Source organism: Coenobita brevimanus, chromosome 55, assembly GCF_032717465.1.
Source record: "Coenobita brevimanus isolate Jiangsu-jjx chromosome 55, ASM3271746v2, whole genome shotgun sequence".
Lineage (NCBI taxonomy): Eukaryota > Metazoa > Arthropoda > Malacostraca > Decapoda > Coenobitidae > Coenobita > Coenobita brevimanus.
Window position 1 is genome coordinate 50,495,277 of NC_137008.1, and position 13,742 is coordinate 50,509,018.

The window sequence follows — 13,742 nt, forward strand, 5'->3', positions numbered from 1 at the left end:
GTGAGTCACTATCATATGTACTAAGGTACTAATGTATGTTTCTCGTTCTCTTAAAAATTAGTTGCCCATGCTCATATCTGAAAGTATTCTTGCCTTTCAGGATTCAGAATATTGCACAGGACACCCTGGACGGATGAATCGGCTGTTGTTGTTCTGGATCAGCTGAGACAACACCAAAACGTATTACTAAACACCGTCCTACAGCAGAGAGACTAATTAAACATTTGCTTACTCTTGAAGGTAAAGAACATGAAGTGGAATGTACTAACTCTCTGAGAATATGGAAAAATGTAGGGAGCTTCTTGTGACAGACATGCGACATGTGAATGAAAGGCGGCCCATGCAATACACAGGGTAGATTATTAAAAGATGCACTCCATACCAGCAGAATAAACATCAGCAAAACCATTGTTTTGCGTATGTTTATTCTGTCCCATGGAACACTTATGATTCGTGCAATTTTAGAATAATCTAAGTCATAAATGTCTCTCTTTTTTTTTTTCATTACCAATGTTGCCCTCTGTGTAAAAGACATGGAAACCCTGAAAAGCCTGTTGTGGGATTCAGCGCCGAATCTATTGACACTTTTACAGCTGTTGATCTGTCGACAGAGTGAGTATAGTCACTAACTTTCTAAAATATTTGACTGCTCCTCCCTGTCTCCATTAATCATGTGGTGCGGGGCAATATCAGTGAAGTTACTGGTGCATGCTAAAGTTATGTCGTATAGAATACCCCATCCTTCAGATGCTGGAAAGTGGAAAAAGAAGAAATACAAGAAAAACGTTCAGTCGTTCACACAACCGAGGTAAGTCATTTTGGTGTTGTATAAATGAAATGCTGCTGCATATTATGTGGGGTTAAATAAGGACTTTTTTATTTTAACGATACATTTATAAACTCTGCACCTGTTCCACGTATTATATAATGCATTCTAAATAAACATGCACCTTGTTCCACTTTTTTTTTTTTTTTTAATGAATATTGATTTGATCAATACCGCAGTGGAGGAGGACATCCAGATTTGCTTTTCAAATGGGTCTTTCACGGGTTGAGGGCGGCGCGGTGGCTCAGTGCTAGAGCATCGGAGTCGTGATCGGGGGATTGCGAGTTCGAGCCTCGCCCGGGACTGCTGTGCCGGGAGTGGTAGCGTGCTCCTGTATAGCGGGGCAATATGGCCATAGTTGCCTAGCTCGGGGATTAAATCCCTTTCACGGGTTAATTAGGATGGGTCAGGTTATAAAGATGATATGAACTGGGGACATCCAACATCAGTGGGAGTCTTAAAATGGTTTAAGTCATAGAAGCTCCTTGATTAGGTTAGGTTAAATTGATGAAATCGTCAGTAAACAATTGCCGCGGGCGTCAAGCTGGCAGCTTCCTTAAATACCCCAAAATCTTATATATATATATATATATATATATGCTTTTTGTAGTAAAAAAATCATCTCTGTTGTATATTGTACTAAGGTTACCGTACTTTTGTTAACCCAGCTGAGGTAGACAGTAGTCTGTGAGTCCCTCCTACTCCCCCCCCCCCAGTCCCATTATCTAGTTCACTAACTACTAAATACCCGGTAGCCCTGTTCTCAGTAGCTTCCTTATTTTATGTATCCATGTAAGGGGTGAGGGAGTTACTTCAAGCTTTCTCTCCGTTTCCCCAGTATAAGGGTGGTTTTATATGTTACGGGTCTGTGAGACCCATGTCTACCTGAGGTGTGTGGGGTTTTTGTTCTCCCCGTTGCAGATAAAATTGCAGTCTGGCATCCTCTCTTGACACCATGAAGCGTCATCCCATACAGTGCTATGGAACCACTCAAACAACTTCAGATTTTTTTGTTTTTAATTTTTTTAATATTTTACTTTTTTTTCAAAAAATTTGTTAAAAATATAAAAAGAACAGTTCATTTGTTTTTCACATGTGTTGTGGAAACATTAAATGTTACTGTTTTCAATATTGGAATAAACGAAACAAACATTTTTCCGAGATTTTTATATTTGTGAGTCTGAGAGACCCATGTCTACCTTCTATGCAACACAGAACGACCTCTACATGTGGAGGGTTAAGAACGTGAGAATATAAGAAGACATGGAACTGCCGCGTCCTTGTGGTAAAGTTTTACCAACAGAATAAACATGCCCGCTTCGGGAGGTGATGATGTAATTGTCCGTAATTCACCGGGTCGGTCAGGATCACTTGATGGTCTCGATCGTCAGCTTTTACCCTCCTGGAAGGGAGCTGAGAGCTCATATAGTCCGATCTAAGGGCAAGGCTGTGACCTTCACACACCCACACACCCGTCCCCTTGCTCAAGGGGGACAGTAACCACCCACTTCGTCAGTGAAACTTTTCGCAACCTGAGCGAGGCGCGAACTCCCGTCCACCAGTTGGCAGGCGAGAGCGTTACCACTACACCAGCGAGCGGTGTGTGTGTGTGTGTGTGTGTGTGTGTGTGTGTGTGTTAAAAAAAAAAAAAAAAAAGTGGGCAAATTGTATCCAAACCTTGTGGGTAGTATCCCGAGATACTTAGCTTGAACTGCCTAAATTTTGGCGAAGCTCTGATAGTATTATTCCTATTGCCAGAAGATACTGATTTTTTTTTTTTTTTTTTTTTTTTTAAAGACAGGAACACAGAGAGTGAAACGCAGCAAGTGAAATTCCAAGGCGTTTTTTCGATACTGTCTTTTGTTATCGCCCGCCAAAGCGAGGCTATAATGTAATCGCCTGTGTGTGTGTGTGTAATTCACCGGGTCGGTCAGTATCACTTGATGGTCGTGATCGTCAGCTTTTACCTTCCCGGAAGGGAGCTGAGAGCTCATATAGTCCGATCTAAGGGCAAGGCTGTGACCTTCACACACGCACACACCCGTCCCCTTGCTCAAGAGGGACAGTAACCACCCACTTCGTCAGTGAAACTTTCTCGCAACCTGAGCGAGGCGCGAACTCCCGTCCACCAGTTGGCAAGCGAGAACGTTACCACTGCACCAGAATATCTCAAGGTCAAGCGGTCAAATTGTATCCAAACATTGTGGCCAGTATCCCAGGATATGTGGCTTGAACGGAGTAGATTTTGGCGAAGCTGCAATAATATGCTTCTGACTGCCAAAGGGTTACTCACCTAGCTTTTTGGTGATGGCGGGCGATGTACATTCGTGGGTGTATGCTTTGGCTCTTTTTTTTTTTTTCCCCTCATTTGTTTATGCCTCTTTATTTTGCATATTACACCTCAGCATTCTATTGTAGGTCATGCTGTTTATATTGTTTTAATATCGACTTACTTTTAATCAATCACGTACACGAGGATGCTGAGGTATAATGTGCAGAATAAATAACTAAACGGTATTACATATCCAGAGGCACTTGGAATATGACCCCTTAGTCAGAAGAGGTACCTTTATCTTTTAGTGTAGCAACCGAAGCTAATGATTTTATGCAGCTTAGGAAAGCTTGTATTAATGTGCAGGTGAAGGCTCTAGGTAACTCCTCCACTTCCGTAAGCCTCATCCCTAAGTCTCATAAACGGGTTAACGGACTCTAGACGTAGTAGCTGATATTAAGCACAAATAATACGGCTTTTAAGCGAAAGTGTTAAAAAAAAAAAATCAGCACTTGATAAGCTTATGTATTCGACCTAACTTCAAATAAATCCACAGTAAAAGAACATTTAGTTAAGTGGGTTTGGAGATTTGTTCCATGGCGATTTAATATGCAGAATACATTTAAGTATCCTTGTCTGTTTAAGTGATGCAAACATGCCATTATATGAAGCGACATGAATACCAGAGGGGAGTGATGTTGAAGTGTACTGTACAGTACACTGACTGTAATATGCAAAATAATCACTTGGGAAGAGATGCTACTAAATCTCCAAGTCCAAGCTTGATAAATTATGTAATAAATCAGGCAGTTGTGAATTTTAGATGATAATTGAGAGGGGAGATAATAATACATAACTACAGAGTGTTGCACTGGCTCACAGAATCATACAGTGTAAACAAACAGGCTTCTGTCACTCACTCCCGCCTGAATAAAGTTCCCTGACAGCTGGAATGATAGGCCTATAGATAAGTTACCCCTGTTATGAAATGGTTAATGGTAACAATATTGACATTATGGCTCCTGTGGCTAACCCTTTGTTAAATGATAATAAAAAATAATAATAATAATGAAAATAATATTAATAATCACCTGACGTTGCTGAGATGGATGCTAGAATTGTCCCGACGATAGTATTGGTGAAAATAAAATTAGGCTATTGATTTCTAGGACCCTGGAGATTTCTAAAGTCCCGGAGGGTTGGGAATCAGATATAATTATTCCCCTGTACAAAGGAAAAGGGGAAAAAGAAGTACGTGGCAATAATAGGGGCATTTGTCTTCTTGGTGTAATAGGAAAAGTATATGATAGGATACTTATCGACAGAGTTAGGGAAATAACAAAGGAATTAGTTGGAGACGAGCAGGGAGGTTTTAGGAAGGGAAGAGGTTGTGTAGATCAGATATTCTTAGATCTTTAGTGGAAAAGTTTCTAGAGAAGGGAAAGAAGTTTTGCGGCCTTCATGGATTTGGAGAAAGCATATGACAGGGTGGATAGACAAGGATTGTGGAAAGTATTAAAAATATATGGAGTAGATGGGAAGGCGCTGACTGCCGTGAATTCAGAGTATGTACGAGGGTGCTAAGGCTGCAGTGCGTGTGGATAGCGAACCGAGTGAATTTTTGTATCTGAAGGTCGGATTGAAACAGGGATGTGTCATGTCTCCAAGGTTGTTCAGTCTGTATATGAATGGGGTTATAAATGAGATACAAGGTAGGGCAATGGATGTTGGAGCGGCCCTAGTGAGAGAGGACAGTTAGGGAAACCCCGTGTACTGTTGTTTGCAGATGATACTGTGTTGTTAAGTGAAGACGAAGGAGAGCTGCATGACTTAGTGGATGTAAGAAACGGAATCAAAAGATGAATGTAGGGAAAAGTTGCGGTCATCGAGGGAAGTGAAGTCAGTGAATGTACAGTGAGGTTGGATGAGGAGGAAATGGAAAATGTGGGGCGTTTAAGTACTTGGGTAGTGTGATGAGTAAGGATGGATGTTTAGAGGGTGAAATGCTTTAAAAGTTACAAGGAAGAAAGGTTTCTGGTTCCTTGAAAGCAGTGATAAGAAACAGGGAAGTGAGCATGGAAGTGAAAAAGTTACTACATGACAGTATTGTGATACCAACTTGAACGTATGGAAGTGAAGCTTGGACCTTGTTGGAGGGACATAAGAGTGAGAGCAGTGGAAATGAGTTAAGAGGAGTATGTGGAGTCATATGGAGAGACAGACTGAGAAATGAGGAAGTGAAGGAGCGTTGTGGTGTGGATGTGATAGGAAGCGTTAGGAGAAACACAATTGAGGTGATTTGACCATGTGGAGAGGATGGAGAATGAGACTTGCGAGGAGAGTGAATGTGAGTAAGGTGGAAGGGGGGAAAGGGAGGGAGAGGCCAAGGATGAGATGGAGGTATGGAGTGGAGAGGTATATGAGAGAAGGGGATGTGAGTTGGGAGCAGGGCAGTGAAATGGCGTGGGACAGGGCGACTTGGAGGCGATTTGTTTGTGGCCACGCCTTACGGGATTAAGGCGTCTGGCAATAGGTAGATAGGTAGATAGATAGACCCCATCCTTAGCGATTTATTTCAAGCACATCTTTCTTGGTGATTTATTTCTAGGACCTCTTCCTGAGCGATTCGTTTATGTGTCGCATAATATTTTCTTCTACGTTGTTTATTCAAAGTTGTCGATTTCATAAGCTTACAAGTAACATACATGAGCATACTAAAGTGTAGATGGTAAATAAATCGCCGAGAAAAAGATGCTGGAAGCCTACAATACCACTTTAAATCAGCCCAGACGCTTCCCCTAGGCTGAGTGTAATGGACTTGAGGTAGCAAGGTAATAATAATAATAATAATAATAATAATAATAATAATAATAACAATAACTGTTCTCAGAGTTAATGGCAGTTATATCCAGGTATTGTACATATGTAGACTACAGTGGCTTTTCGTAAGGAAATTAAAATTCATGCAAGGATAGAGCAGTTGCTCATAAATCGTACTGAAGATGTCAAATAGTAAACCGTTTGGTTATTGTAATTCTGAAATTCCTTCATATTATTAATGATATACAATTGATGGCAATTTCATTTATACTAATAATATGTGCTGTTGCAGTCATAAATATCGTTATCAATACAAACACGATAGGCATTACCGTCACCACGTCACGTTACACCAATTTCAGTATGGTGTAAATATGTGCAGCAGACATGTCGTAGCTTTTAGACATTCAGAGTAAATATGCCGATTAATTTGTAATCATATGTAGAAATATTCATATTAATGCACTGTCACAACAAGCACTGGAACCCAGGCGATAAGTAATCAGCTCCCGGTTAGTCCCGTGGAAAGTTGGCCACACTACACGCGTGGTGCCGCGGTGGTGCGAGCATTGACCCCTTGCCGCTCCCTCCTCCCTCCCTTCCTTCTAGCTCTCCACAACCATATATCTTGATGATAACCCCTTCCCATGACTGAAAAGTTGTTTGATTGTGCCTCCCTTTACCTTATCGTAGGCTTTTTAGCGTCAAAACTAAAAACTGAGGATTGAGGAAAAGAAAATCCTCGGCTGTCCACTTCGTCAGCTTTTGTTGACATCCGATCAACATTATTGCTTTCCGACTGTTATCAAAAGATTAGAGTGAAAGGTTTACGTAGCACGGTAACGTGTACACCAAATATATTAATGAAATGTATTGTCTTTGGGTGGTATATGACATTAAATGGATGCAATACGTTGCCGGGTTCATGGTGCCACTGACCCCTGGATGACGTCGTCTGCTCAGACTGAATCAATTTTCGCGCCTCGGAAATACGTCACTGCCGCGGAGGAATACACGGAATTGTAAAGCTAAATATCTCTGTAATAAAAGATATATTCTCTGCGAAATGCCGTTGTCGTGCTTAGGTTAACAAATAACATTTCTGAGCGACGTACGAAGATAAATCATCTAGCAGGAGAAAAGTATGAAAAACCTAAACAAAGGACTACTTTGGTGGAGCGAACAGCTGAGCGCAGTTGTGTGGGGGTCAATGACTCTGGTACTCAGCGAGCGAGCGAGTGTGCATGTATTCCTTGGACTCCCAGAGCTGAAGACACAGCTCCTGTATTTTGGGCACTCTGTAGCCTATAACAGACAGTGAATGTTTATTTTTGTGGTGTATTCGAAGAGCTAAATATCAGCTGATACTTATTTGAAGAAATGGGAACGAGTGCGGCGTGTAATAAAGGAAAATAAAGAGAATTTATCCCAGAGAGAGTGTCTTGGAGCGGACCCGTTGAACAAGTCCCGTTGTGAGCGGCAGGAGAACGGGACTTGACGTACTGTTGGGATAATATGATGTGACGCACGTATGATGTGACGCATACATAGCAACTTGTTAATTTACAAGCAAAGAAGCTTAATAAAACACTGTATACACTGAGACACTTGATGCCAAGTGTTAAGAACAGTGATTATGTAGTGTCACGTGCCCTCATTATTTGTGAATTATCCATGTCAGCTTTGTACATTAAATAACTATACAAGTCGTTAGTGAATAAGAACGACATTGCGCATTATATACATCTCTGTACTGGTGAAGACCATACTATGTTATTCAGGCACAGTGAATAATTTAGTGGATTTAACTCATTGGATGGTGTGAGTGCTGAGATAACCATAGTATGAGAAGGATAAAGAAGAATATTGCTGCCCACGAACGTGAAACCATATCTTATCAGTCATTGGCTGCCCTCTGGGTCAGTGAGGATTGTCATTGTGTATGGTCTAGTGTAACAGCAGTGAGGAGTAAGTTAGCTGAAAGGATTATGTTAACAGCGTCCCATTTCATCATGGCATTCAGGTAAGGATCATTCTTGCGACTTTTTTTTTTTTTTTTTTTTTTAATCGTGGCGCAAAGTTGTCTGTGTTTTTTTATGGCTATAGTTATAAATGCACCACATTACTTGATTTTATGTAAAGAAGTAATTGTTATGATAGTGTAATTATAAACCATCATAAGAGTGAATAAGAGCAAATTGGCGAGACACGTAATGTTTGCAAGTTTTGAATTTGGCGGGTTCGGGGTGAATAGCCTCATCGTACGCGTGAGCCAGTGTTGCCAGTTGTGTGCGGTGCCGATAACCTCCCTCCCCTCACTACCCTGTCCCTGCTCACTTCACCCTTCTACCCTACTTTGCTCGCTTCCCTTGCATTTTAACTATTAATTACTCCTATCCCTTTCAGTTTCTTGGAATTATATCCGTGTTCAGTGAGCTTTGCACCGTATACTGAGTACTTAAACGTGTTAAAAAAAAATGATTTAGGCGTAGACGACTTAATTTTTATGAATATCTAATATCCATTATACCCTTTCAGTAATTTATATAAGTGAAAACAATACTGAATACTCCAAATTTGATTATTGCATATCAGAAGTAGGAAACATTATCACTGATAAATATACCAGAGAAAATATTAGAAGACGGGATGGAGGAGGAGGGGTGGCGATTTTTTTTTTTTTTTTTCTGATGTCCACTCTGGTGTGTAGTACTGTATATGGTACCTGCGTTAAATAAAGACGAGTCAATAACCAAGTAGTTTTAAACACAGTAAGCTCAAGAATGTTTGTAGGCTAAATTAGTAGCCAGAAGATGTAAGCAGTCCCGGAGACCTCTCCCCTCGGGGGTTCTAACAAGGTGCGTACATGATGCCCAACAGATGGGTTGGGAGTCGCATGCCACTGAAGCACCCGGAGACCCTATGTGCATAGGAGTTTATCACAAGTTCATATCAAATTCCTCACCGGTATTCGGCTCTTTGAATGGACGGTAGCATCGTTTTAGTAGCTTAAACTTCACCATGACTCAAAAATTACCTGTATACATACATACATTCATATATACATACATATTTTCCTGTGATAAATCTTGCTGCTAGTATTTGCATGAACCTTTGCGAGGTTATGTGTAGAGCTACTATATTTTGTTTCCGTTTGTAAAATAATTATACTTCGTGGGTAGACCTGATATTAACTGGTGTGTGTGTGTGTGTGTGTGTGTGTGTGTGTGTGTGTGTGTGTGTGTGTGTGTGTGTGTGTTTTAGCTTAATTTTTCTTATCTTTACTGCATATTGATCCCTCCACGGTTGTATCCAACATACCAGTGGATGTACTAGGTATACTGTATAATGTATCGATCGGCCTGGAGATGCCTGAAATAAATGGGCAGCTCTACTATAGACTACATGTTGAGTCGTGTGTTTTACGAGGCCTGAGAGATGGCACTTAGGGTCGAGAAGCACCATTTTCTATGACTGGGAAAGAGCTCCCACCCTCACCCCTACCCAAGGCTTCACGCAGTGGTATAGGTGTGCAAGGCTATATAGAGTGTCGGGTGAGAAGTGCATGTAGAAAATTCGTGTTGGAGAGAGAGAGAGAGAAATTTGTTATCCAGGATACCTCGACAGGATGCGAACATGTGAGAACTTTTGAAAAGACGATTTCTGAATTGCCTTCTCTGCATGCACGGATGGGGAGGGCATGGGGGGCGTACGACCCCCACCCCCTTCTTTTTCGGCATACCAATGACTAGATATGGTAAAAGAACAATGTTATTTACCAAAATACTCTCTCTCTCTCTCTCTCATCTCATCAGCCGTTTGTGTGTCCACTGCAGGACCGGCCTATCCCGACCGAAGTGGGGACGATACAGCCAATGTATCTCTACCAAGTGGCTTAGGCTGTCTAGTAGAGATTGTATGTAGGGTGAGAAGTGCTTGTAAGTGTAATTGTAGTGTTGGAGTGGCTTTGGATGTGTGTGTAGTCTGTGAACCAAGTGTAATCGGCCCGCGCAAGCCGACTGGGTGCAAGCATACTTTATAGTATGCGACACTGGTTCAACCACAGCACCCCTTGTGTCCGCCAATGCAGTACGTGGCCTGAAGAACGCTCCCAAAGTTTACTACCAAGGCGGGGCGCGAACACTCGTTCTTCAGTGTACGAAAACGCACACTTTATCACTGTACCATATATATATATATATATATATATATATATATATATATATCTATATATATATATATATTCTATCATAGAATCATGTCCATGGAAAGGGACATTTGGTAATGAATTTTTAAGCATTTGGTAATGAGTCACCATTAATTCAAACATATGACGATTCTGCAAGGAATCACGCTCCCATCCCGTTTCCAGTGTGCTGGATCCGGCCTTGCGTTTGGATAGGACAGAATGTATCAGAAGGATCGATGGACGCAGGCGCTATCGACCCAGTCATTATAATGATAGGCTATATACTGATGAAGTATACTTGGAGGTGAGGAAGGTTGAGATCTGGAGAGAGTATATTGAGGACAAGGTATTGATCTGGACTGTCAAAAGGAAAGTTTAAACAAGCATAGTCTGACAGGTAGCTAGCTAATTATGAAAGTACATATTGAAGGTGTCCCTATAAAGTGAACCAAGATTTCCGGTGGTATGAATGGTGAGGGAATGTGTGTGTGGACCATTTCTTTGGGTATGCTATTGATTGGTTCACCCCTTGTTTTTTCCCCCTTCCTTTTCATGCTTTCGGGACCCTACCTCACCCTGCATGTGAGTGGGAAAGAGAAAGATGATGATGGTGAATTTTAATATGAATGTATAACTTGCTTGTGTCAGTGGAATGTATGACTAGGGTTTGGTAAGGGTAGCGTATGGTCAAAGTATGATATTTTATGACCATTCACCGTAGTATAGTGAGGGTGATTATCTGATCTGAAAGTTGTATGACGGGTATAATAACTGTAATGATTGACCCAGTTAGGCTTTACAAAACAAGCTTACATTACTAGGATATGCTGGATTGCTGAGAATTTGTAGCCAATTTATACAGCAGCAAACGTAAGCCTTTGTTCATGATTACAGGGGTATCTGTGATTAGGATACACTTTATAAAATTCACGGCCTGGAGTCCCAATATCTCTCCTCAGGTAGAGATCGGTCCGCGTTGCATAGAAGGTAGACGTGGGTCTCTCGGACCCACAAATATAAAAATTTGTGAAAAATGTTTGTTTCGTTTATTCCAATACTGAAAGCAGAGTAACATATTTAATGTTTCCGCAACACAAACGTAAAAAAAATGAACTGTTCTGTTCTTTTTATATTTTTAGTATATTTTTGAAAAAAAAAAAATAGAAAAAACAGTTAAATATTTTTAAAAATTGGAAAAAAAAAAAATTGAATGGTTGTTTGAATGGCCCCATAGCATGGTATGGGATTGTGGTTCTTGGTGCGAAGAGAGGATCCCAGACTCTGCAATTTTATCTGCAATCAGGGAGAACAAAATCTCCCACACACCTCAGGTAGACATGGGTCTCACAGACCCGTAGCATATAAAACCACCCTTATACTGGGGAAACGGGGAGACAGCTTGAAGTAACTCCCTCACCCCCTGCGTGGGTACACAAAGTTAGGAAGCTACTGAGAAGAACAGGGCTGCCGGGTATGTAGAAGTTAGTGAACCAGACAATGGGATGGGGGGGGGGGTCTCACAGACCCACCTCTACCTGAGCAGGGAAATGTGAGAACTTTTTACTCCTTTCAGTCCGGGAATTTGCTTGTGCTGAAAGGAATTCTTTGGTTTTACCGTAGCTAGAATGAAGTAAAAGACTTCGAGGGCTGAAGGGGAAGAGAGAGAGAGAGACAGAGAGAGGGAGAGAGAGAGGAATGCTCAGATAGTACACATGGAGTTTATAACCTGTATATAAGAACAAAAATGTATGAGTTACATGTAATAAGTGGGTGTGTATGAGAAAATACGTATAGAAAAAACTATGAAAGTCGAGGTTAACTTGCGACATGCCCAGGATTGCAGGAAGTGGGTTTCTTCAAGGTAAACAGCCTGGTCCCTCAGTGCTGGGTGTCGGGGAGGAGGGTGTCAGTCCTCTGCAACATACGCTGGGTGTCTTCCTCGTAAAATCTGTTCTTATTTTGACTTTATAAGACCATTAATTTGATTACTCAATTGATTTATCAGGGAGATTTAGGAGGAAGGGGTAGTCCAGTCAGTCAAAGCAAACCCCGTGAATGAATGTACCTGTGAGTATATGTGTAAATAAAGTAAAATAAAGGGAAAACAAAACTACAAATCGTGGTCATAATCCTTCTAATTCAGTTACCCAAGCTGACATAGGGTGGGGTGCGCTAGAACTTTGCCTACTCATCAGTTTGGCGACATTAATCCAAAAGGAGAAAGAAAGACCCTAGTGCAATCCCCTGTTCCTGTTCCGTTGGAGTTTCGAGGCTGCTTGTAACACAGCCTGGTCAATGGGGTCGCCATATCCCCACGCCGGTTCAAAGAATTTCGTGCATATATTCTTTCTTCATTTAGGTCGGCATTCATCATTCATCTGGCTACACGCACTTTTCCCATTTCTGTCGAACTCTTCAACAAGAATTACTTGGTTTTCTCAGTCTTTTATGTACAGTATGGAATTAAGCAACTTTGGAAGTGTCCTCCTGATTCTAACTTCCCCACTGCCTACTTCCTCGACTCTTAATGAACACCCGATCTCGAAATGAACGAATCTTGAATATGGATTTCTCTTTATTCAGTTTTCTTTGGAAATGGCAAATTTTGCTTTGTAGATCGGAGCTGTTTCCTTTTTTGCCTTCACAAAAAGACTCGTCTACCACTCTTGTCCTTTGTAGTCCTTTCACCCCTCTGTCTTTGGTAAAAGATTATTACGTGCCCTTTTCTACCTTGATTTCTGAGTGTACGAGTTTTAGAACCTGAAGACCGTGTGGGAGATATTGATGGAACTGCTTGAATCACTTTCAGTACACAAATGGCGGCCAAAACTCGTAAAACTCTACGCTCACACCTTGCCATGTATCACTTACCCCTCCCACAGGTTGGAGCCAAAACACCCCCCTCAGAGAACATCAATCTGGATAAAACTTGGAATTTCAGTTGTTGAACCATCATTGTTTTTTTGTGGGAAGTTTGATTATAAACGTTTGTCAGGGTGGATTTGGAGTTTACATACAAACATACACATACATACATACATACATTCAGACAGACAGACAGACAGACTTACGTGCACAGAGTATTTGAAGTATGATCTGTTATAATAATAATAATAATAATAATAATAATAATAATAAAAGATACATGAAAAAGCTACTAGCGAACTTCATGACCAGGAATACCGTGGAAAGAAAAATTGGTTGACTGGTAGCTGATGAATGGATTGGACGTCTGTATTGCGATCTGGTTGGCTGCTGAGGGCACTGCGTGGTTGTTGTTGCATTATTTCCAGGATTAAGGCATCAGGCTCTGTAAAGACAGATAGATAAATAGATAGAAAGATAAAGGCGATTAGCGGTGTCCCAAGACGAGTGATCCCGGCGAAGAAGATGAGGAAAGAATAGTGTATAGCCCAGTCCCCTTTTGTTTTATTTGACAAAACTGGACCATTTTCCCATCTTGAATACAAAGTCGTGGTTGCATGAAATTCAACGACCCTTAGTTATGAGGTAGATATGAGCCTGCTTGGTTACTATTCAAATCCATCCTCCAGTCTGACTACTCATGACCATCAACTAAGCTGGAAAGGGTTCGGGATCCTCGTCACGTTAGGAAAAAAAAAAAAAAAAAACTA